At 34.4% G+C, this 23850-nt stretch overlaps 1 pseudogene; it reads right to left on the bottom strand.

Annotated features, from left to right (window-relative positions):
* Positions 1 to 9119: 9119 nt before the first annotated feature.
* Positions 9120 to 13956, bottom strand: LOC114906401 (annotated as a pseudogene).
* Positions 13957 to 23850: the final 9894 nt, after the last annotated feature.

The raw sequence follows: 23850 nt of genomic DNA, 5'->3' as shown, positions 1-23850 counted from the left end.
GTGAATTTTTCTTATCCAGAAAACAATCTAAAATTATGCATAGCATTTAATTATCATAATCCTTGTCACCTTCTCTATAAACATTTATCAGTTTTTCCTTATATTTTATGATCTTAACATTTGTCAGGAGCACAGGACATTTATTTTGCAGAAAGTCTCTCATTTTAGATTTCTGGTATTTTCTCTTGATTATAATCAGGAACTCATCCTTCACAAGAATATTACAGAAGAGATGTGTCCTCAGGACAACTGAAAACACATGATGTTAGCATCATCTTTTTGTTAACTTCTATCCCTCAGTTAAAATGGTGTCTGCTAGAATTCTCCATGAAAATTACTGTTTTTCCTTGGTAGCTAGTAATTAACTTATGGGTATTTACTCTGAAACAATATAAATGTCTTGTTTCTTATCAAACTATCACCCACAAACTACAGCTTTCTTTGATGATTCTTTCCTGAATCAAGGGCATACAATGATTGCAAAAATTAATAGTTGGTATTCTACTGAAAGAAAGTGCTTTTTTCTTCTACGTAATTAATTAATAAATTAGTATTTCTTGAACATGGGTTCATGGATTTTTTTTTGCTGAATGGATTAGGATCTATTACAATTTATAATTATTTAATATACAAATCTCCCCATATTTGATAAGTGGAAATGCTTACATGCTGTTGTCCATATCCTTTCAAAATGTCAGTTTCTTACCTTCCGGAAGTGTATTCCAGAATATCTGAAAATACTTCAGTTTCATTTTTTACTTCCCTTGCCCTATCCTGGAATCAGTCATTTTCCCAGTAAGTCCTACATTTAGTGGGGATAAAGTTTGTTTAAAAGTTTACATTGCAGGGCAAAATGGCATGTATCTGTTTCCTCTTGCTTTTTGCCATTAAACATAATCATGTACCCTGAAGTTAATGCCAGAGTAGATCAAAGGAGGAACATTATAGCAACAGAGCATCTTGAATGTTTCACCTAATAGAGGAAGGCCAACCAGAGCCAACTTTTCCTGACCCTATTCAACAGCAGAAGACAAATCATTTCTTCCCTGAGTCAAACGTGAATCCCAGTACATATATGGAATCTAAAAAAATGGCACTGATGAACCTAGGGGCAGGACAGGAATAAAGACGCAGATGCAGAGAATGGACTTGAGGACGAGGGAGGGAGAAAGGTAAGTTGGGGCGAAGTGAGAGACTGGCATGGACATATATACACTACCAAATGTAAAATACATAGCTAGAGGGAAGCAGCTGCATAGCACAGGGAGATCAGCTTGATGCTTTGTGACCACCCAGAGGGGTAGGTTAGGGAGGGTGGGAGGGAGATGAAAGAGGGAGGTGATATGCGGATATATGTATACGTATAGCTGATTCACTTTGTTATAACGCAGAAACTAACACACCAGTTTAAAGCAATTATACTCCAAAAAGATACAAAATAATAATAATAATAAAAAAGACAAAGAAAGACACACATACACACACAAGAAAAGAAAATTCCATGTAAACAAAACACTGCTGTCAAGAGATATCAATTGAAAGCCATGCCAGAAATAAATCAAGGGGGCACTATCTTTAACCAGAACTAAGTATCCCTTTTTCAACTAAGATATGTGGCTCTGTCAAAGACACTGCATCATTCAAGTAGAACCAACAGGGGCGCACTTCTCTCTCATCAACACACATCTGACTACATTCTTGAGCGGAACTTCTGAGAATCAGTGGAATCTCAACTGTATCAGGTAAACGAAATAGAACAAAGAGTCTGAATGTCAAATGGCAATTGAAACTGCAACTGACAAAGTAGCCCAAGCCATATGTATTATACATAAACAGAGTCATTGCCTACTAAAATAAAAAGATTTAAAGACCCAAAGACTCCTAACATAATTGACAAAATATCCAGAATACAATAAAAATCAACTATCATATCAAAAATAAGAAAATTACAACTGAAATCAGAAAAGGTAATTAACTGATACAAGCACTGAGTTGAAATTATATGACAAGATTTTTAAAGAAATCATCATGAAAACATTTGTATAGCAGTTACAAATTGAATAAAACAAGTAAAAAATAGAAAAATCTTGACAAAGAAAGAGAAATTATAAAAAGAACAAGTGAAAATTATAGAACACAAAAACATCAATACAATAACCAAAATAATAAAATTTGTACAGTGAACTCAATAGTAAAAGGTAACAGGATAGGGTTACCAAGCTTGGGAACAAAAGAATAAAATTCAGGTAGTCTAACCAATAGAGGGAAAATATCCTGGAAAAAGAATGACCGGAATCTTAGGAACATGAGAGAAATAACCAAAAAGGTCAATTTTTGTATCATTACAATCTAAAAAAGAAAGGAGAAAGAGGGAAGTAGGGAAATATTATTGGCAGAAACCAGATCAAATATCTTCCCAAATTTGACAAGACACACAAATGTAAAGACTGAAGGAGATGAGTGAACCAGAGATAGGATAAATTCAGAGAAATCAACACCAAGACATATTGTTGCTAGACTTTTGAAAATTAAAGATAAAAAATACATCTTGAAAGCAGCCAGAGAGAAATGATGTATTATCATAAGCGAACAACTCAACAACAGTGAATTTATAATCTGAACTAATGGATGTAAGAAAGAAGTGGCAAAATATTTTTCATGGGTTGAAAGAAAGGAAATGCTAACAGAAGGAATTTTGGAGTATCACAAACGAAGGAGAAACAACAAAAAGTGCAGCAATGTAGATACATACAATGTTTTCTTCCCCATAAGTTTTATGATAATATTTGATGGTTGAAACAAAAATTGTAACACTATCTGATACTCAGAATTTTAGTATTTAAAAGTAGGAAATATAAAAGATGTAAAGGTAAATTAAGCATTTCTTTTGAAGTGAAAAATGTTGATACCAGTAGATTGTGATGTCACACATGTATGGTAATATCCAAACCACCATAAAAACTATAAAGGTACACTTAAAAACACTATAAATATATAAAGATGAAAATTTTTAAATCCTAAAATAGATGGAATGCTGAAAAATTCTTAAAAAACAACACACAGGAAAATTCATTTTTTGTTAATGGTATAAAATTATCTCCCAAACAAACTGTGAACTTGGATACTACATCATGGTTTTTCATTAAAAAATACTGTATTGAAAATGGAATGTCAAGGGTTGATATACAATTGATCAAAATCTAAGGACAGTATTAAAAATGAATAAGAAAAATTTTCATTTGGTAAAGTTAGTCAAAAAGATGCATAATCATGTCACATTGGATGAATGTAAAATGTGGAAACATTGTGTTTATATTTCCCTAAAATAACACCAAAACCTTAGGTTTTATGAAGATGTCAGACTCCCCCCAGAAATATATTTTATTTTTACATCTAAATTTACTTGGAATAACTGAAGCATAAGGCAAGGGTTATTTTAAATACTTAGTCAAATAATAACTACATAATTTATATATTAAAATACAACTAGGAGAGTGATAATTGAAAGTCACAAAAATATAAATAACCACTGTACACAATTTAAAATTTCTTAAGGTGAGCACTTATAAGATTGGACAGTATAAGACATGTTTTTCTAGGTACAACTGAAAATAGAAATGTAAACAAAACCAAAACTTTGGTTCAAAGATGGAGAATAAAGTTTAAAGTTAATGTTAAGAAGTGTATCTTCAGAAATAAAATGTTCAATATGCTTTTTCAAGGTGATGCAAGAAATTTTCCCCTATTGAAGTATGAGGAAGCATTCTAGCTTACACATGATTTTGCTTGAACTGTATGCTAAATAAGACAGCCTGTCTTATAGCCTGTCAAACAAATATTGTACATCTACTTTAACCACCCAAGAAAAGAGTCACTCATCATCCAGTTACACAAAGAGTTAAGTCAAAATCCACCGCAGTTGTCCACCAGCAGTGGACCCTGTGGGGAATTTAGGATGGGAAAAATAAGATGAAGAATTCTGTGCTTTGGATCTATGGGCTTCTCAATAATTAAGATGCATATTTAAGGAAGAATTTTATTGATCCCAGATTCCAGCATCTCCCATACATAGAAAAACACTAAAATCACTTACTTGAGGCATCTGGTTTCTCTGAACAACCGTATGTTTGACCACATGTATTTTCCAGTTAAAAAAAATTTATATATGTACAATTATTATATCAGACAAAATAGACTTTAAAATAAAGACTATTACAAGAGACAAAAAAAAAGACACTACATAATGATCAAGCGATCAAGCCAAGAAGAAGATATAACAATTGTAAATATTTATGCACCCAACATAGGAAAACCTCAATACATAAGGCAAATGCTAAGAGCCATAAAAGGGGAAAGCAACAATAACACAACCAGAGTAGGGGACTTTAACACCCCACTTTCACCAAGGGACAGATCATGCAAAATGAAAATAAATAAGGAAACACAAGTTTAAATGATACATTAAAAAAGATGGACTTAATTTATATTTATAGGACATTCCATTCAAAAACAACAGAATACACTTTCTTCTCAAGTGCTCACAGAATATTCTCCAGGATGAAGCATATTTGGGTCACAAATCAAGACTTGGTAAATTTAAAAACTTGAAATCGTATCAAGTATCTTTTCCAACCACAACTCTATGAGACTAGATATCAATTACAGGTAAAAAATTGTAAAAAATACAAGTACATGGAGGCTAAACAATACACTACTAAATAACCAAGAGATCACTGATGAAATCAAAAAATACCTAGACACCAATGACAATGAAAACATGACGACCCAAAACCTATGTGATGCAGCAAAAGCAGTTCTAAGAGGGAAGATTATAGCAAGTCAATCCTACCTCAAAAATAAGAAACATCTCAGATAAATAATATAACCTTATACCTAAAGCAATTAGAGAAAAAACAAAAAAAAACCCAAAGTTAGCGGAAGGAAAGAAATCATAAAGATCAGATCAGAAATAAATGAAAAAGAAATGAAGGAAACAATAGCAAAGATCAATAAAACTAAAAGCTGGTTCTTTGAAAAGATAAAGAAAATTGATTAACTGTTAGCCAGACTCAACAAGCAAAAAAGGGAGAAGACTAAATGAATAGAATTAGAAATGAAAAAGGAGAAGTAACAACTGACACTGCTGAAGTACAAAGAATCACGAGAGATTACTACTAGGAACTATATGCAAATAAAATGGACAACCTAGAATAAATGGACAGGGCTTCCCTGGTGGCGCAGTGGTTGAAAGTCTGCCTGCCAATGCAGGGGACACGGATTGGTGCCCCGGTCTAGGAAGATTCCACATGCCATGGAGCGGCTGGGCCCATGAGCCATGGCTGCTGAGCTTGCATGTCTGGAGCCTGTGCTCCGCAATGGGAGAGGCCACAACAGTGAGAGGCCCATGTACCAAAAAAAAAAAAAAGAAATGTACAAATTCTTAGAAAAGCACAACCTTCTGAGACTGAACCAGGAAGAAATAGAAAATATAAACAGACCAATCACAAGCACTGAAATTGAAACTGTGATTAAAAATCTTCCAACAAAAAAAAGCCCAGGACCAGAAGGCTTCACAGGTGAATTCTATCAAACATTTATAGAAGACCTAACACCTACCTTCTAAAACTCTTCCAAAATATAGCAGAGGGAGGAACACTCCCAAACTCATTCTATGAAGCCACCATCATGCTGAAACCAAAACCAGACAAAGATGTCACAAAGAAAGAAAACTACAGGCCAATATCACTGATGAACATACATGCAAAACTCCTCAACAAAATACTAGCAAACAGAATCCAACAGCACATTAAAAGGATCATACACCATGATCAAGTGGGGTTTATCACAAGAATGCAAGGATTCTTCAATATACCCAAATCAATCAATGTGATAAACCATATTAACAAATTGAAGGAGAAAAACCATATGATCATCTCAATAGATGCAGAAAATGCTTTTGACAAAATTCAACACCCATTTATGATAAAAACGCTCCAGAAAGTAGGTATAGAGGGAAGTTTCCTCAACATAATAAAGGTCATATATGACAAACCCACAGCCAACATCCTTCTCAATGGTGAAAAACCGAAACCATTTCCTCTAAGGTCAGAAACAAGACAAGGTTGTCCACTCTCACCACTATTATTCACGTAGTTTTGGAAGTTTTAGCCAGAGCCATCACAGAAGAAAAAGAAATAAAAGGAATCCAAATCAGAAAGAAGTAAAGCTGTCACTGTTGCAGATGACATGATACTATACATAGAGAATCCTAAAGATGCTACCAGAAAACTACTAGAGTTAATCAATGAATTTGGTAAAGTAGCAGGATACAAAATTAATGCACAGAAATCTCTTACATTCCAATACACTAATGATGCAAAATCTGAAACAGAAATTAAGGAAACACTCTCATTTACCATTGCAACAAAAAAAATAAAATACCTGGGAATAAATCTACCTAAGGAGACAAAAGACCTGTAGGCAGAAATCTATAAGACACTGATGAAAGAAATTAAAGATGATACAAAGAGAGAGAGAAATATACCATGTTCTTGGATTCGAAGAATCAACATTGTCATAATGACTATACTATCCAAAGCAATCTACAGATTCAGTGCAATTTCTAGAAAACTACCAGTGGCATTTTTCACCGAACTAGAACAAAAAATTGCACAATTTGTATGGAAACACAAAAGACCCCGAATAACCAAAGCAATCTTCAGAAAGAAAAATAGAGCTGGAGGAATCATCAGGCTCCCTGACTTCAGACTATACTACCAAGCTACAGTAATCAAGGCAGTATGGTACTGGCACAAAAACAGAAATATAGATCAATGGAACAAGATAGAAAGGCCAGAGATAAACCCATGCATATATGGTCACCTTATTTGTGATAAAGGAGGCAAGAATATACAATGGAGAAAAGACAGCCTCTTCAATAAGTTGTGCTGGGAAAACTGGACAGCTACATGTAAAAGAATGAAATTAGAACACTCTCTAACACCATACACAAAAATAAACTCAAAATGGATTAAAGATCTAAATGTAAGGGCAGACACTATCAAACTCTTAGAGGAAAACATAGGCAGAACACTCTATGACATATATCACAGCAAGACTCTTTTTGACCCACCTCCTAGAGAAATGGCAATAAAACAAAATAAACAAATGGGACCTAATGAAACTTAAAAGCTTTTGCACAGCAAAGGAAAACATAAACAAGATGAAAAGGCAACCCTCAGAATGGGAGAAAATATTTGCAAATAAAGCATCTGACAAAGGGTTAATCTCCAAAATATACAGGCAGCTCATGCAGTTCAATATCAACAGAACAAATAACCCAATCCAAAAATGGGCAGAATACCTAAATACACATTTCTCCAAAGAATTATACAGATTGCCAACAAACACATGAAAGCATGCTCAATGTCACTAATCATTAGAGAAATGCAAATCAAAACTGCAATTTGCTATCCCCTCACACTAGTCAGAATGGCCATCAATAAAATATCTACAAACAATAAATGCTGGACAGGGTGTGCAGAAAAAGGAACTCTCTTGCACTGTTGGTGGGAATGTAAATTGATACACCCAATATGGAGAAAAGTATGGAGGTTTTTAAAAAACTAAAAATAGAAGTACCATATGACCCTAGCAATCCCACTACTGGGCATATAGCCTGAAACACCATAATTGAAAAAGAGTCATGTACCGCAATGTTCATTGCAGCTCTATTTACAATAGCCAGGACATGGAAGTAACCTAAGTGTCCATCAACAGATGAATGGATAAAGAAGATGTGGCACATATATACAATGGAATATTACTCAGCCATAAAAAGAAATGAAATTGAGTTATTTGTAGTGAGGTGGATGGACTTACAGTCTGTCATACAGAGTGAAGTTAGTCAGAAAGAGAAAAACAAATACCGCATGCTAACACATACATGTGGAATCTAATGAAGAAAAACAAAGTGGTTATGAAGAACCTAGGGGCAGGACAGGAATAAAGACGCAGGCATAGAGAATTGACTTGAGGACATGGGGAGGGGGAAGGGTGAGATTGGATGAAGTGATAAAGTGGCATGGACTTATATATACTACCAAATGTAAAATAGATTGCTAGTGGGAAGCAGCCACATAGCACAGGGAGGTGAGCTCCGTGCTTTGTGACCACCTAGAGGGGTGGGCTAGGGAGGGTGGGAGGGAGACGCAAGAGGGAGGAGATACGGAGATATATGTATATGTATAGCTGATTCGCTTTGTTATAAAGCAGAAACTAATACATCATTGTGAAGCAGTTATACTCCATAAAGATGTTAAAAAAAGTGAAGAAACATCTAATACAAGATCAATACCAAAGCAAGAACATAAATGGATTGATCATGGATGGATTCATGCATCCATCCATGCATTGTAAGACATGGCCTCAGAAGAGAACTGACAACATGTATATAGTGACTGGCTACGCTCTCTGTCAATAGGTAATAAAAATGTATAGTCAATACTGTAAAGGATTTTTTTTTTACCATAAATACTACATAAGTGGCCTTTTAGTTACTCATAACTTCACAAAAGCATCAACCACTTTTCATACATTCCAGACAAAGCTCATTTAAACAAAAAGTTTACTTTTTTCCAAAAGCAGTGTAGTGTCTATTTGAAAAGCAGGTCTTCTCTTTCATGTGTATAGTATTAAACTTAAGCTCTAGTGTGTCAAGTCTGGATTTGTTTAAAATATATGTGTAGGTACATATCTGCAGAAATAAACTAGTGTACTTTGTTGACAGCACAAAAATATTTATTCTTCAAAACATGATAGAGCTAGTATGATTAATCAAAATTTATCACAAAATAAAAAGATTCTATGCAATAATCCAACCAGGAGAAGTGGTAAGCATATTCTACCCGTGAAAATTCCAGTTTGTGTTCTGAATGTCTAAAGCCTATGGGACACCATGTTGCTCACATAATTCTCATATGTATATAATTACTTACGCTACTAAGCTATCTCTTCTGCAGCTACGATCACACTCAATTTATATTTCATTCTGAAGGCATTTAGATTTTCTAAAAGAATCTTTGGCTTTGTTCCATTTTTAAAACAAAATTCTGAGGAGGCTATTCATTCTGCCCACACCCTGAGGAGATTTCAACTGTATAGTCCATCACTTACAGTTCATGTTCCCTCTACCCATGCATACTGTTCACCTATGTACTGCATTTGTTTTAGCAGGCTCTAGTGTTGGTCTTGAAGCTGCTTTTGCTGTTCTTTCATTTGGGTTTACATAAAGCTCCGAAATTTCACACCTGAGAACAGCCACATCAGCATTACTTATTTAATGTGCTGTTAGAGTTTGGTAACCTCTTGTGTTTAAGGGCTTTGCTTGGAGAACACTGAGTTATTGTTAGGGCTGCAGAATGTTCTGAAACTGGAGGAAAAACCATGAGTATTCCAGACTAATTCGATTATGGTAATTTTTTCTGAAGAATTAAAACAATTTTCTCATCAAAATATTCCATTGCCGTGGAGAAAATACCCCTAACTCTTTAAGTCCTTCATGAGCTCGTTGGGAGAATCTGGTAGAACTGACATTTCTCAGCTCACCATAATTTCATCAGTAACATTTTCTGAGATGAAGCAACAGAGATTCGAATCCACATACTTTAGGAAAGTCATATTTAATACTGAAAATCTTGTTTCAGTAGCAGTAAAGATGTCTTCATGAGCAGGTAATTAACAGTTTTTTTGTTAGTTTCTGATTCTCTTCTTGCAAGTTGTGTTTTAAATTGTTACTGAAATATATTATACCTCTCTATTTATACAAATTCCTGATTCAACATTCTCTGGCAGACCAAGTTCATTCTTTCATAGATGAGGTAGACCTAGCTAATTTAATCATAGGACATAAAGCTGATGATGTTTTTAGTGGTTATGGTGGGCAACTGCCATCAATGTTTGTTTTGAGGCAGCTGGTCTAGAGTCAGTGCTGGGATTGGACACTACTGGGACGCCTGTTGCTAAACTAGAACAGGAGGTTGAGGGCAGTTGCTGAGCAGATTGCATGGTGGAAGAGAAGCCATTGTGAATGTGACTGCCATCTCCTTCTTCAACTATCCACTGCTTTGTTTCTCTATTGTCTTCAGGAAGGCCCATTTAAAAACATGTTTATTAATGTGTTATAAAATTCACATATTATAAGAAAACAATTCTATATTATTTAGTAATCTTACAGAGTAATGAAACTTTTACCATCTTTAAGTATTATATTTCTATAAGCACAAAAACACTCTTTGGGCCTATTTGTAGTCAGTCTTTTCTCCCACTCCAAAAAACAAAAAATATGTTTTTTGGATATTAACTTATCAGATATAGTGTTTCTAAATATTTCTCTCATTTCATAGGTTAACTTTTCACTGATTGCCTGATCACAACCTTTACTTACAGAAGCTTTTTAGTTTGATACAGTCCCACTTGGGATTTCTGTTGCCTGTGCTTTTGATAGCATATTCAAAAAGACATTGACAAGGCCAATATCAAGGAGTTTTTACTATGTTTTCTTCTAGGAGTTTCACAGTTTCATGCCTCACATTTAAATCACTAATCAGTCTTGAGTTGATTTGCGTGATTGGTCTGAAAAACCAGTTTCATTTTTTTGTATGTTTAGATATCCAGTTTTCCCAACACCAGTTATTGAAGAGACTCTCATTGCCCCCACTATATATTCTAAGCATCTTTGACATGTATCAGTTGACCATATATATGTGGGCATTTTCTGAGCTCCCTATAATAAATATTCCACTGGGCTCCCTATAATAGTCCAAAAAATACACACACACACACACACACACACACACATACACACACACACACACATATATATATTTGATTTATGTTAACTTTCAATATAGTCTGAAGTCAGGAAGAGTGATTCCCCCTTCTTTGTTCCTTACTTTTTTTTTTCCAAAAATGCTGTGGCTTTTTTTTTTTTTATTCCATTGCTTTGAGCCACAACTGTTCTACTTCACTGGGGAAAAAAATGCCATTGGAATTTTGATTAAGATTGCTTTAAATCTATACATGACTTTGAGTACTATGAACAATATCACATTAATTCTTCCAAGCCAAGAATAGGGATATCTTTCCATTTATTTGTACTTCTCCAATTTCTTTCATCAATGTCTTATAGTTTTCAGTTTACAGAACTTTTACCTCATTGGTTAAATTTATTATTATTTCATTGTTTTTGATAATATCATAAATGGAATTGTTTATTTAACTTCTATTTTGAATACTTCATCATTAATGTATTGAAATGTAACTGATTTTTGTACACTGCAACTTTGCTGAATTAATTAATTAATTCTAATAGCTTTTTGGTGGAGTGTTTAAAATTTTCTATATATAAGATTACATCATCTTCAGACAGAGACTATGTTTTTTAAAATTTGTTTCCTTTTCTTTCTTCACTTTTGTTTTTCTGTTTGTATTTATTTTTCTTTGTTTCTCTTTCTGTCTTTTTCCTTCTCTTTCTCCTTCTTTTTCTTTCTTCCTTTCCTTCCTTTCTTTTCCTTCTTTCCTTCCATCCTTTCCCTCTTTCTTTCTCTCTTCCTTCCTTTCTCCCTTACTCACCCCTCCTTCCTCTCCTTCCTTCCTTCCTCCCTTTCTCTCTCCCTTCCTTATTTCCTTCCTTTCTCCCTCCCTTCCTTCCTTCCTTCCTTTCCTTCCTTTTTTTTTCTACCTTTCTTTCTTTCTCCCTTCCTTCCGCCCTTCCATCCTTCCTTCCTTGTTTCTCTCTCTCTCTTTCTTTCTTTCTCTCTAATCAATTGATCTAGCTGGGACTTCCAATATCATGTTGAAGACAATTGGTAAGCAGGGGTACCCTTTTTGTTTTTTCCTGATTTTAGAGAAAAAAACCCCCCCAAAAACTGTCAGCTTTTCACAATTATTATGATAGCTGTGTATTGTCATATAGGAAGTTTATTACATTGAAGTACGTTTCTTTTATACCTAATTTGTTGAGTTTTTTTATTATGACAGATTATTAAAATTTGTCAAGTGCTTTTCTGAGTCTATTGAGATAATCATGTGATTTTACTCTTTTGTTAATGTTGTGTATCATGTTTATTGATTTCCATATGATAAACCATCCTTACATCCTATTATGTCTCATTTGATATGTTTGATCCATTTTATGTGCTGTTAAATTCCATAACCTAGTATTTTGTTGACAATATTTGCATCTATGTTCATCAGAAACATTTTCTTGTAATTTTCTTTTCTTGTAGTGCAGTATCAGACTATGCTTTCAGGGTAATGCTACCTCAAAAATCAGTTTGGAAGTGTTTCCTCCTCTTTAATGTTTTCAAAAAATTTGAAAAGTATTGGCAGTTACTATGCTTTCAGAGTTTGGCAGAATTCATCCATGAAGCCATCTGGTCCTAGATCTTTCCTTAATTGGGAAATTTTTTTTTAATGATTTAATCTCCTGATTCCATAATTTTCTGTTCAGATTTTCCATTTCATTACAATTCAGTTTTGGTTGGTTGTATGTTTCTAATTTTTTTTCTAAGTTGTTCAATTTGTTTTAATATGATAGTTTTCAGTGGTATGACTCATGATACCTTCTATTTCTCTGGTATAGGTGTAACATTTCCTCTTTCATTTATTATTTTGTTTCTTTAAATCCCTGTTAATTTTTCTTTTTGGTTAGTCTACCTAATATTTGTCAACTTTATTTATTTTAAAAGAAAAACACTTTTTTTTGGATTTTCTTCTACTCTCTTTCCAGTCTCTATATCATTTACTTCTGTTATAATCTTTATATTCTTCCTTCTGCTAACTTTGGGCAGAGTTTGTTCTTTTTTCAGTACCTTGAGGCGGTTTAGTCAAGGACATGCTTTAATTGAGACCTTTCTTTTCTCTTAATCAAGGAACCATTTGTTGAAGAGATTATTCTGAATTGGGTATTCTTGGCTCTATTGTCAAATATTAATTAATTGTATATACTGGTATTTAGTACTGAGCATTTTATTCTGTTCCCTTGGTTGATATGTCTATTTTTCTGGCAGTACCATTCTGTATTTATGGCTTTGCAGTATAGTTTGAAATTGGAAACTTGATACCTCTAGCTTTGTTCTTTTTCCTCAGGATTGCTTTGGCCATTTGGGGTTACTTGTGTTTCCACGCAAATTTTAGAATTGTTTCTGTTATTTCTGTGAAGAATGTCTTTGGTATTTTGATGGTATTTGAATCTGTACATGGCTTTGGGGAATATGGTCATGTTAATGATATTAATTCTTCCAATTTATAAACATGAGATGTTATTATTTGTTTGTGTATTCAATTTCTTTCAGAAAAATTTTGTAGATTTTCTTGTGCAGATATTTCCGTTCCTAAGCTTTCATAATATATTTTATGTCAAACATGCTAGATTGATAAGTAATTGCCAACAATCTACCTTATTTAAAGCATCTACTTGAATAAACCTCATCTCCTTTATCTAGGAAAGGATACTCTATCGCACTATTGTTGCAGAAGCATAGATTTAATTGCATCATTATGTTGAAAAACAAATATTGAAATTGATGTGGTTTAAAACCACCAAGGAACTGACCTTTTTCTAGTTATTGTATTGTTATAATTTAAATATTAAAACAAATAAGAGGTTTCTTGACAAATCAGTCTATCTCCCTGGTGTGCCATGAGAACTTCAAAACTTTGTTGTCATCATATAAATGAACTAAATCACATATTGAAAGGGAAAACGCACAATTTTTTGTTAAGGTAACACCAGCAGTTCACTTTTTTTCATTATTTGTGTGGAAGGATGTTTCTCAGAGTAATTCAGTGTCTTTAGCACTTGAAGCTTCTGATCTACTTGTCCTGAAGACCAACTACTGCTAAAGTAATGCTAGCCTAAAACCAATGAAGCATCTTTGATGAAAATACCTTCATGTTAAGGGGGAAATGCTGTTAACCTACTCAAGACATGCATCTGTGATGTTGATAGCCTTGTTTTAGATTTTATAGTTGTTTTGGTATTCTAGGAAGAAATGGCACAATGCATATTGCATTATATACATTTATCACTGATTTACTTAATGTTAACATATAAACACTAAATAAGTGGTAATACTTGGAAAGGAGCACTTATACCATAAGTCTTAGGAAATAATGCTTGTAATAAACTTAACTATGTTACATATCAACAGGCAAAATATAGAATGTTACATAGTGTAATACATTATGATGTGATTAAATTATAGTTCCTGCTGTTAAAAAAATTTATTCCTCAGTATTTTACTGTTTTGATGCTATTGTGAATTGGTTAGTTTATTTAATTTCTTTTTGCTATTCTTCACCATTGGTGTAAAAAAATGCAATGATTTCTGTATGTTGATTTTGGATCCAGCAACTTTAGTAAAATTGTTGATTAATGTCAACAAATTTTTGACTGACTGAGATTTTCTATACATAAGATTATGTCACCAACAAAAATTGACAACTTTACTTCCTTTTATCCAATTTGGATGCATTTTATTTCTTTGTTTTGCTTAACTGCTCTAACTAGAACCTACAGTGCTCTATAAATAGGAGGGGTGAGGGAATTCCCTGGTGGCTCAGTGGTTAAGAATCCGCCTGCCAATGCAGGGAACACAGGTTCAAGCCCTGGTCCAGAAAGATCCCGCATGCCATGGAGCAACTAAGGCTATGCACCACACCTACTGAGCCTATGCTTTAGAACCTGCGAGCCACAACTACTGAAGCCTGCATGTCTGGAGCCAGTGCTATCCAGCAAATGAGAAGCACACCCATGCAACAAAAAGTAGCACACGCTCGCTGCAACTAGAAAAGGCCGCCTGCAGCAACAAAGACCACACGCAGCCAAATAAATTAAATAAATAAATTTATAAATAAGTAAATAAATAAATAGGAGTGGTGAAAATGGGCAGCCTTGTCTTGTTTCTGATCTTAGAAGAAACATTTTCAGTTTTCTTCTATTTAGCATAATGCTAAATGTGGGTTCATTCTAAAAGGTCTTTCTTATATTGAAGTCTATTTCTTCTATTCCCCATTTATCAAGGGTTTTATCATGAAAGAATATTGTATTTTGTCAAATGCTTTTCTGCCTCTGTTAAGATGATCATGTGATTTTTAGCTTTCATTTTATTGGTATGATGCATTACATATATTGATTTATGTATGTTGAACCATCTTTGCATGCTAAGGATAAATCTCATTTGGTCATGGTGTATAATTCTTTAAATGTGTTCTTGAATTCAGTTTGCTTATATTTTGCTGAGAAATTTTGCATCTATATTTATTACGTATATTGATCTATAATTTTCTTTTTGTGGTATTCTTTTCTGGTTTATGTATGAAAGTAATGCTGGCTTCGTAAGATGAATTTGGAAGTATTCCCTCCTCTTTGATGTTTTAGAAAAGTGTGAGAATTGGTGAAATTCTTCTTTATGGGTGTGGTACAATTCTCTAGTGAAGCCATCTGGTCCTGGAGTTTTACCTGCTGGTAGGTTTTTGATTACTGACTCGAACTCTTTATTCATTACTGCTTTGTTCAGATTTTCTATTTCTTCTGGACTCAGTCTTTGTAGGTTGTGTGTTTCTAGAAATACATCTATTTCTTCTAGGTTATGAAATTTAGTTGCATATAATTGTTTATAGTAGTCTTATGATTCTATGCATTTGTGTAGCATTAGTTGTGATGTCTTCTCTTTTATTTCTAATTTTATTTAATTGAATCTCTGTTTTCTTCTCTAATTAAAGAATTGTCCATTTTGTTTATATTTTCAAAGAAAAAGCTATTAGTTTTGTTGATCCTTTCTACTGATTTTTCTGATCTTTATTTCATTTATTTCCTTCCCTCTGCTAATTTTGGGCTTAACTTGTTCTTTTTTTTCTAGTTCCCTGAGGTGTAAACTTAAATTTTTCTTTTAAGATCTTTCTATTTTCTTAATATATGGTATATATTGTTGCTATAAATCTTTCTCTTAGAACTGCCTTAACTGCAACCCACACTATTTGATATGCTGTATTTGTATTTTTATTTGTTTTGAGTTACATTTTTATTCCCCTTTTGATTTCTTCTTTGCCTTATGATTCTTTAGTAATGTGCTGTTTGGTGTCCACATATTTTAAGATATTCTCACTTTCCTCTTTGTCAACTTCTAGTTTCATAACATATTGGTCAGAAAAGATAATTGGTATGATTTCAATCTTATAAAAATTTCAGGTTTTTGTTTTGTGGTCTCTTATATAATCTATCCTGGAAAATATTACATATGTACTTGAGAAGACTGTATATTCAGCTGCTGTTGGATAGATCGTTCTTAGAACGTCTATTAAGTTTGTTTGTTCTAACTGTGGTTCAGTTCCAATGTTTTCTTATTGATTTACTGTCTGGATTGTCTACTGTTGTTAGTGGTATATTGTGTTTTCTACAAGTATTGTATTGTTGCCTATTTCTCACTTCAGGTCTATTGTTATTTCCTTAGTATATTTTAGTGCTCAGGTGCTGGGAGTGTATATCTTTACAGTTTTTATGTCTTCTTGTAGTACTAACACTTTTATTATTATTTGATAATCTTTTTTGTCTCTTGCTACACTCAAGCTAAAGATGACTTGAAGTCTATTTTTCTGATATAAGTATGGTTACACCACCTTCTTTTGGTTTTCATTTGGTTGGAATATCATCTTCCAGTCTTTCACTTTTGAGCCTGTATGTGTCTTTAGAGCTGAAATAAGTCTCCTTTAGGCAGCATATAGTTGGATCTTGTTTTTGTTGTTGTTTTTATCGATCCGGCATTCTTCTGAATGGTGAGTTCAATCCATTTAAAATAATTACTGATACATAAAAATTTACTACACTTAAAAAGATTTACTGTTTTCTAATTCTTGTCTTTTTGGTTCAGCTCGAACAACTCTTTTCAACATTTCTTGTAAGGCTGCTCTAGTGATGGTAAATTTCCTCAGCTTTTTTTTTTTTTTAGGTCTGAAGGACAACTTTGCCAAATAAAATATTATTGGCTGCCATTTTTATCTTTTAATATTTTGAATATCTCATTCCACCCTCTCCTGGCCTGTAGAGTTTCTGCTGAAAAATCTTTCTTATTTTTATGATTGACTTTTGACAGTTTTCATAATATGCATCTTGGAGAAAGTTTGTTTCATAGAGATAATAAAGTTTCTATTAGCATTGTGGACTTTTATACCCCATTTCTTCCCTAGATTTGGGGAGTTCTTGGCTATTATTTCTTTAAATAAACTCTCTCCTCCTTTCTTCTTCTCTTCTTCTTCTGGTATACCCACTAATATTATGTTGGCTCTCCTAATGGAGTCTGATAGTTTTTGAGGTTTTCTTCAATTTTTAAAAAAACTTAGTTCCCTTTCCTCTTCCACCTGAATTATTTCTATATTTATATCCTGTCTCACTTATTCTCTCTTTTCTATCTGATATGCTCTATTTCTTATGGTAGATAATGCATTCTCCATCTTATTCATTGAGCTCTGCAGCTCCAGAATTTGGTCAGTCCTTTTTTACAATTTCAATGGGCTTGTTAAAGTACTCCTTCTGTTCATCATTTTTATTTCTGATACCACTGTGTTGTCTTTCTGAGTTTTGTTTTAGCTCACTGAATTTTTTTCATAACAGGTCTTTTGATTTCTTTATCAGTTAGATCACAGTATTCTGTGTCTTTGGGTTTGGTTGCTGGAAAATCATCATTTTGTGCTACAATGTATTGTAATTCTTTATATTGTTGGATAAAATGTGTCACTGCCACATTTGCATTTGAGGTGGTGAACACCATTCTTATTTAGGCAAGGTTTTGTTTAATTTTTTTTACCAACAGATTGGTAATTAGGACTTTTCCTTTTCTTTTCCAGAAGGTGGTGGTATAGCACAAGGTTTTGGTTTCTCTTATCAGAGCTGAGTCGCCACTGACTGTGATATCTGTCTCTGTTGTTCACACACACACACACACACACACACATACATGCACACACACACACATGCACTCACATGGGGGAGAAAAAAGAGGTGGCATCATAGTTGGAGGAGGTGTGTGCTTAGAACATGGGACTTTGGGTGTGCCCAAGGCTTTGTAGGGGGATCCTCAAGTGCGGGACTTCCAGAGGTCTGCAGGTGGTCATCTTAGGAGAATCCCTGAGCCAACAGCAGGAAACACTTTAACTTTGTTTCCTTTGTCTGCTTACTTCCCTTTCCTTTCCCACCCCCAGGTTATCACAGTTCCTTCTCAAGGAGAGCATCAGGTCCCTCCAGCTGTGACATGTGCAGCTGGGTGACCCACACTCACCACCTACACTCTCCACTTCCTCTGCCAGAAAGAAAGACAGTGCTGGCCTGCTGCTGGACCTGTTTTCACCTCTCTGCTGCCACTGACTCAGCCACTGTCAGCTCTGTCACCATTCCCCTCACTTCACAGCTACCTCTGCGGATTAATCCACAGACTTTAAGAAACACAGGTCTCTTGGGTGTCCTGGTATGTTGTGCAGATGTACTCTTTTTCAGTTATGGATGTGTAATTAGTTGTAAATCAAAGGGGAGAGAAAAAGGAATGACTCATGCCATGTGATTCTGATATGTATTATATATAATATTTTTCCACTCATCTGTTGATGAGTCCTTTGAGTATATATTCAGAAATGGAATTTCTGGATCATATGGTAGGTATATTTTTAATTTTTTGAGGAACTTACATATTGTTCCCCATACTGACTGAAGAAATCTGTATTGCAAACAACAGTGCCCAGTTTTTCCCATTTTCACATTTTTTCACATCCTGACCAATGCTCGTTAGCTCATGTCTTCTCTCTGATAGCCATTCTGAGAGGTGTGATGTGGTATCTCATTGTGGTTTTGATTTACATTTTTCTGATTATTTGTGATCCTGGACATCTTTTCATGCACCTATTGGCCATTTGCATAGCTCCTTTGGAAAAAATGTTTATTTCCTCTGCCCATTTTTATTTTTTTCAATTTTTATATTTTTTACTTAACTTTTGAATAGGTAGTATATTCACATGGGTCAAAAGACTATATAATAAAAGTTCCCACCCAGTTCCCTGCCAACAGTTTATCTTTTACAGACAATTAATTTGATGAATCTTTTATGAATTTTTACAAGACTACTTTATGCATGTACAAGCAAATACACAATGCTCTGCAATTTAATTTTCACACAAACACACAGAGAGCTTTCTCGTCCTTTTTTATGGCTTTGTGGCATTCCATTGTATAGATGTGACAAAACTGATGGATATATAAGTTGATTATAACTGTACAGTAAAAAACACTGTGTGTAAGTTGTATCACATAGCTGTGACTATATCTGCAGCATGAATTCCTAGGGGTACAATTGCTGGATCAAATGATATCTGTACATTTGTAAATGAGTATAACATTTTGAGGAGGAATTTTGGAGATAGCTTTAAAATTTTTAATTTTTATTCCTTGGGACCCAGATGCTATCCTGCAGAAGTACTTTTTCTTGTTGTGTTAGCTTCTACTGTACAGTGAAGTGGAGTTCCCTGTGCTATACATCAGGTTCTCATTAGTTATCTATTTTATACATAATAGTGTATATAAGTCATTTGGGAGATTAGGATTGACATACATCCTCTGCCCATTTTAATTTTTATTTTTTTTGAATTTTATTTATTTTTTTATACAACATGTTCTTAATAGTTATCTATTTTATACATATTAGTGTATGTGTGTCAATCCCAATCTCCCAATTCATCCCACCACCACCGCCACTTTCCCCCCTTGGTGTCTATACATTTGTTCTCTATTCCTCTGCCCTTTTTTTTTTTTTTTTCGGTACGTGGGCCTCTCACTGCTGTGGCCTGTCCCGTTGTGGAGCACAGGCTCCGGATGCACAGGCTCAGCGGCCATGGCTCACGGGCCCAGCCGCTCCGCGGCATGTGGGATCTTCCCGGACCGGGGCACGAACCCGTGTCCCCTGCATGGGCAGGCAGCCTCTCAACCACTGTGCCACCAGGGAAGCCCTCCTCTGACCATTTTTTAATGAGGTTGTTGTTGTCATTAAGCTGAGTTTTTTTTTTAAATCTACTTTGGATAAAACAACACCTCATTTGGTATATGGCTTGCAAAAATTTCCCCCCATCAATAGATTGCATTCCATTTTTAATTGTTCCTTTTGTTGTGCAGTTTTTAAGTTTAATATAGTCCCGTTTCTTGATTTTTGCTTGTTTTGTATTTCCATTTGGTGTCACATCCAAATAATCATTGCTAAGATCAGTGTCAAGGGACTTCTTTCATAGAGTTTCTTCAAGGAGTTTTATGGTGTCAGGTCTTAACTATAAGTCTTTAATACATTTTATGTTAATATTTGTGAGCGATGTAGGATAGGGGTCTAATTGTGTTGTTCTGCATGTGTTTATCCAGTTTTTTCAGTATTGTTAAAGACACAGTCTTTTTCCCATGGGTTATTGGCTCCCTTGTTGCATATTAATTGACCATATATTCAGGGGATTAATTCTGGACTCTTAAGTCTGTTCCATTGGTTTATCTCTCTATTTTTATGGCAGTATCATACTGTTTTTATTACTGTAGTAGTTTGAAATCAGAAAGTGTGATACTTCTGGCTTTGTCTTTTTCATCACAATTGTTTTTGCCATTTGGTGTCTTTTGTGGTTCCATACAAATGTTAGGATTTTTTTCTTATTTTTTGAAGAATGCCGTTGTTATTTTGGTGGAGAGTCCTTTCAATCTATGATTGGCTTTTGGTGGAATGGACATTTTAACAATATTAATTCTTCTAATTCATGAGCACAGCATATCTTTTTATTGTGTCTTCTATGATTACTTTAAACAACGTCTTTAGTTTTCACTGTACATGTCTTATACTTTCTTTATTAAATTTATGTCTGAACATTTTATTGTTTTGTGCTACTATAATGGAATAGGTTGCTTTATTTCTTATTCAGGTGTTTCATTGTTAGTGTATAAAATGCAAACTGATTTCTCATGTGAAATATATATACTTCAACTTAATTGAAATCATTAAGGTCCAACATATTTGGGGTGTTTTAACATCTTTATTGGAGTAAAACTGCTTTACAATGTTGTGTTAGTTTCTGCTGTATGACAAAGTGAATCAGCTATATGCATACTTATATCCCCATATCCCCTGCCTCTTGCATATCCCTCCCACCCTCCCTATCCACCCCTCTAGGTGGTCACAAAGCACCGAGCTGATTTCCCTGTGCTATGCAGCTGCTTCCCACTAGCTATTTCACATAGGGTGTTGTATATATGTCAATGTTACTCTCTCACTTCGTCCCAGCTTACTCTTGCCCCTCCCCATGTCCTCAAGTCCATTCTCTATGTCTGTGTCTTTATTCCTGTCCTGCCCCTGGGTTCATGAGAACCTTTTTTTTTTTAGATTCCGTATATATGTGTTAGCACACGGTATTTGTTTTTCTCTTTCTGACTTACTTCACTCCCAACAGGTTTTTTGTTGAGTATTTGAAGTTTTCTGTATACCAAATTTTATTGTCTGCAATAGTAATATTTTACTTCTTTTTTTCCAACTTGGATACCTTTTATTTCTTTCTCATGCCTTATTACTCTAATTAAACTCCAGTACTATATTGAATTAGAATGGTGAGAGTGGACATTCTTGTCTTGTTCTTTTTTTTTTTAATTTGTATTCTTCTTTTTTTAAAAAATTAATTTTTGGCTGCATTGGGTCTTTGTTGCTGCACACAGGCTTTCTCTAGTTGCGGCGAGCGGGGGCTACTCTTCGTTGCGGTGCACGGGCTTCTCATTGCGGTGGTTTCTCTTGCTGCACAGCGCAGGCTCTAAGTGCGCGGGCTTCAGGAGTTGAGGCTTGCAGGCTCTACAGCACAGGCTCACAGGCTCAGTAGTTGTGGCACATGGGCTTAGTTGCTCCGCGGCATGTGGGATCTTCCCCGACCAGGGCTTGACCCCACGTCCCCTGCACTGGCAAACAGATTCTTAACCACTGTGCCACCAGGGAAGCCCTGTTGTCTTGTTCTTGATCTTAAAGGAAAAGCTTTCATTTTTTTCTTATTAACCTTTGAATATAAGGTTATCTGTGAGTATGTTATATATGACCCTCTTTACATTGAGGTACATACCTTCTATTCCCAATATGTTGAGGGTTGTTAACCTTGAAAGAACGTTGCATATTGATCAAATGCTTTTTCTGCATCTATTGAGATGATCTTGTGACTTTCATCTTTAATTTTATCGATGTGATGCATTACATGTATTGATTTGTATAAGTGAAGCATTCTTGAATCCCAGAGATAAATTCCACTTGGTCATGATATACAATCCTTTTCATGTGTTATTGAATATGGCTTGCTAAAGTTTTAAGTTGTTTTAGTTTTTGTGTAGTAAGTTTTATATCTTGGCTTTTTCAAGTCTGTTTTCTGTCAATTATTTTTTTCCTTTGAATGGGTAATCTTTTCCTCTTTCTATGTGTGTCTTTCAGGTTTCTTGATGTTGAAAACTGAACACTTAAATCTCATAACTATAACTCTTAAACCAGATTCTCTCCCTTTCTAGGTTTTTAAAAAATCGTTGTACAGTGTCTCCGTACTAATGACTAATCTGAGGTGAAATTTTTATTAGGTCTTCTCAGAATTTTTCCTTATGCTCTTGTCTTTCCCAGATCAATGTAGCATCTTTCTAAACTTTCTAATATGTATGGTTGTTTTTAATGTTCAAGATAATGTGACCTCTTTAAGTCACCTGGAAGCTACTTTGTCCCATGGGTGTTAAAACAGTGATAGCCATCCTCCATATCCACACTTCAGTCATCAGAAGAGCAATTCACAATCAGAACACAACACTTATATTTCAAAGACAAAGTCCTTATTTCCCACCCTGGTAACAGCAAGTGGTTCCAGAATCTTTAGTTTGCATCTTATCAAGAGGTTGGGGGTAAAAATGGTTAGCTGCCACCATACTAACAGCTAAAAATGATCAATATTAACCAAACTGTCACCTGGAAATTGCAAACATTTAAATAAACTCAAGTTCCAAAATATTTACTTCAGAAAGTTTCTGCCAGTACAATTGTAGAGATGGATTCCTGACACTTTCTATTCCATCATTTTCTCTGATGTCAATTTCTTTCCTCAGGAAATGGTTTAAATGTCATTTCTGTTTTCAAAGTCTGTGCCAATATATAGATTTAGTTGGAAGCCTAAGAATTAGGGAATAGTCTATTCATTTACTCAGTTCTTAAAGTATATTATACGTTATTTAGAGTCAGATCAAAACATGTACATCTTGGTGATAAATATAAAGTTTATAAATAAGCCTCCTCCCTCTCTGTGTTCTCTCCAATACTTTCTGGTTACATGGGGCTCACTTTTTCAGTGTTCTAAACAGTCTCGGTTTTGAACTCTGATTAGAATAAATACAGGTTCTGGCAGGGAAAAAAGTTCTTGATGCAAATGACTAACTAGAACATGACAAGAGATCTGTTTGAGCAAATTCCTCATAGGCAAGTCCAATAATATTTTTTCTTGCTCATTTTACTTTCATATTAATTTTTAAAAGTTAGCTCTCAGAAGTAAAGTCATTGATAAAGACCAAAAGAATGTTCGCTACTGTATGTAAATAATAATGCAAGATAGATGGCTTGGTACCAATGTGTACTGAAGTATAAGTAACCAAATAATATTGTGGAAACTACTAAATAATATGTTAAGAGTGAATACCGTAATCAAGAAAATCATGTGAAAATTACATAATATCATATGTAGGAATTTAGAAAACAAGCAAATAATAAAAGCTTATTTAGTCTA

This window comes from Monodon monoceros, unplaced genomic scaffold, assembly GCF_005190385.1.
Source record: "Monodon monoceros isolate NGI ecotype Baffin Bay Population unplaced genomic scaffold, NGI_Narwhal_1 Super_Scaffold_22, whole genome shotgun sequence".
Lineage (NCBI taxonomy): Eukaryota > Metazoa > Chordata > Mammalia > Artiodactyla > Monodontidae > Monodon > Monodon monoceros.
The sequence above is the reverse complement of the archived record's forward strand: the minus strand, read 5'-3'. Positions and strand labels throughout refer to the sequence as shown.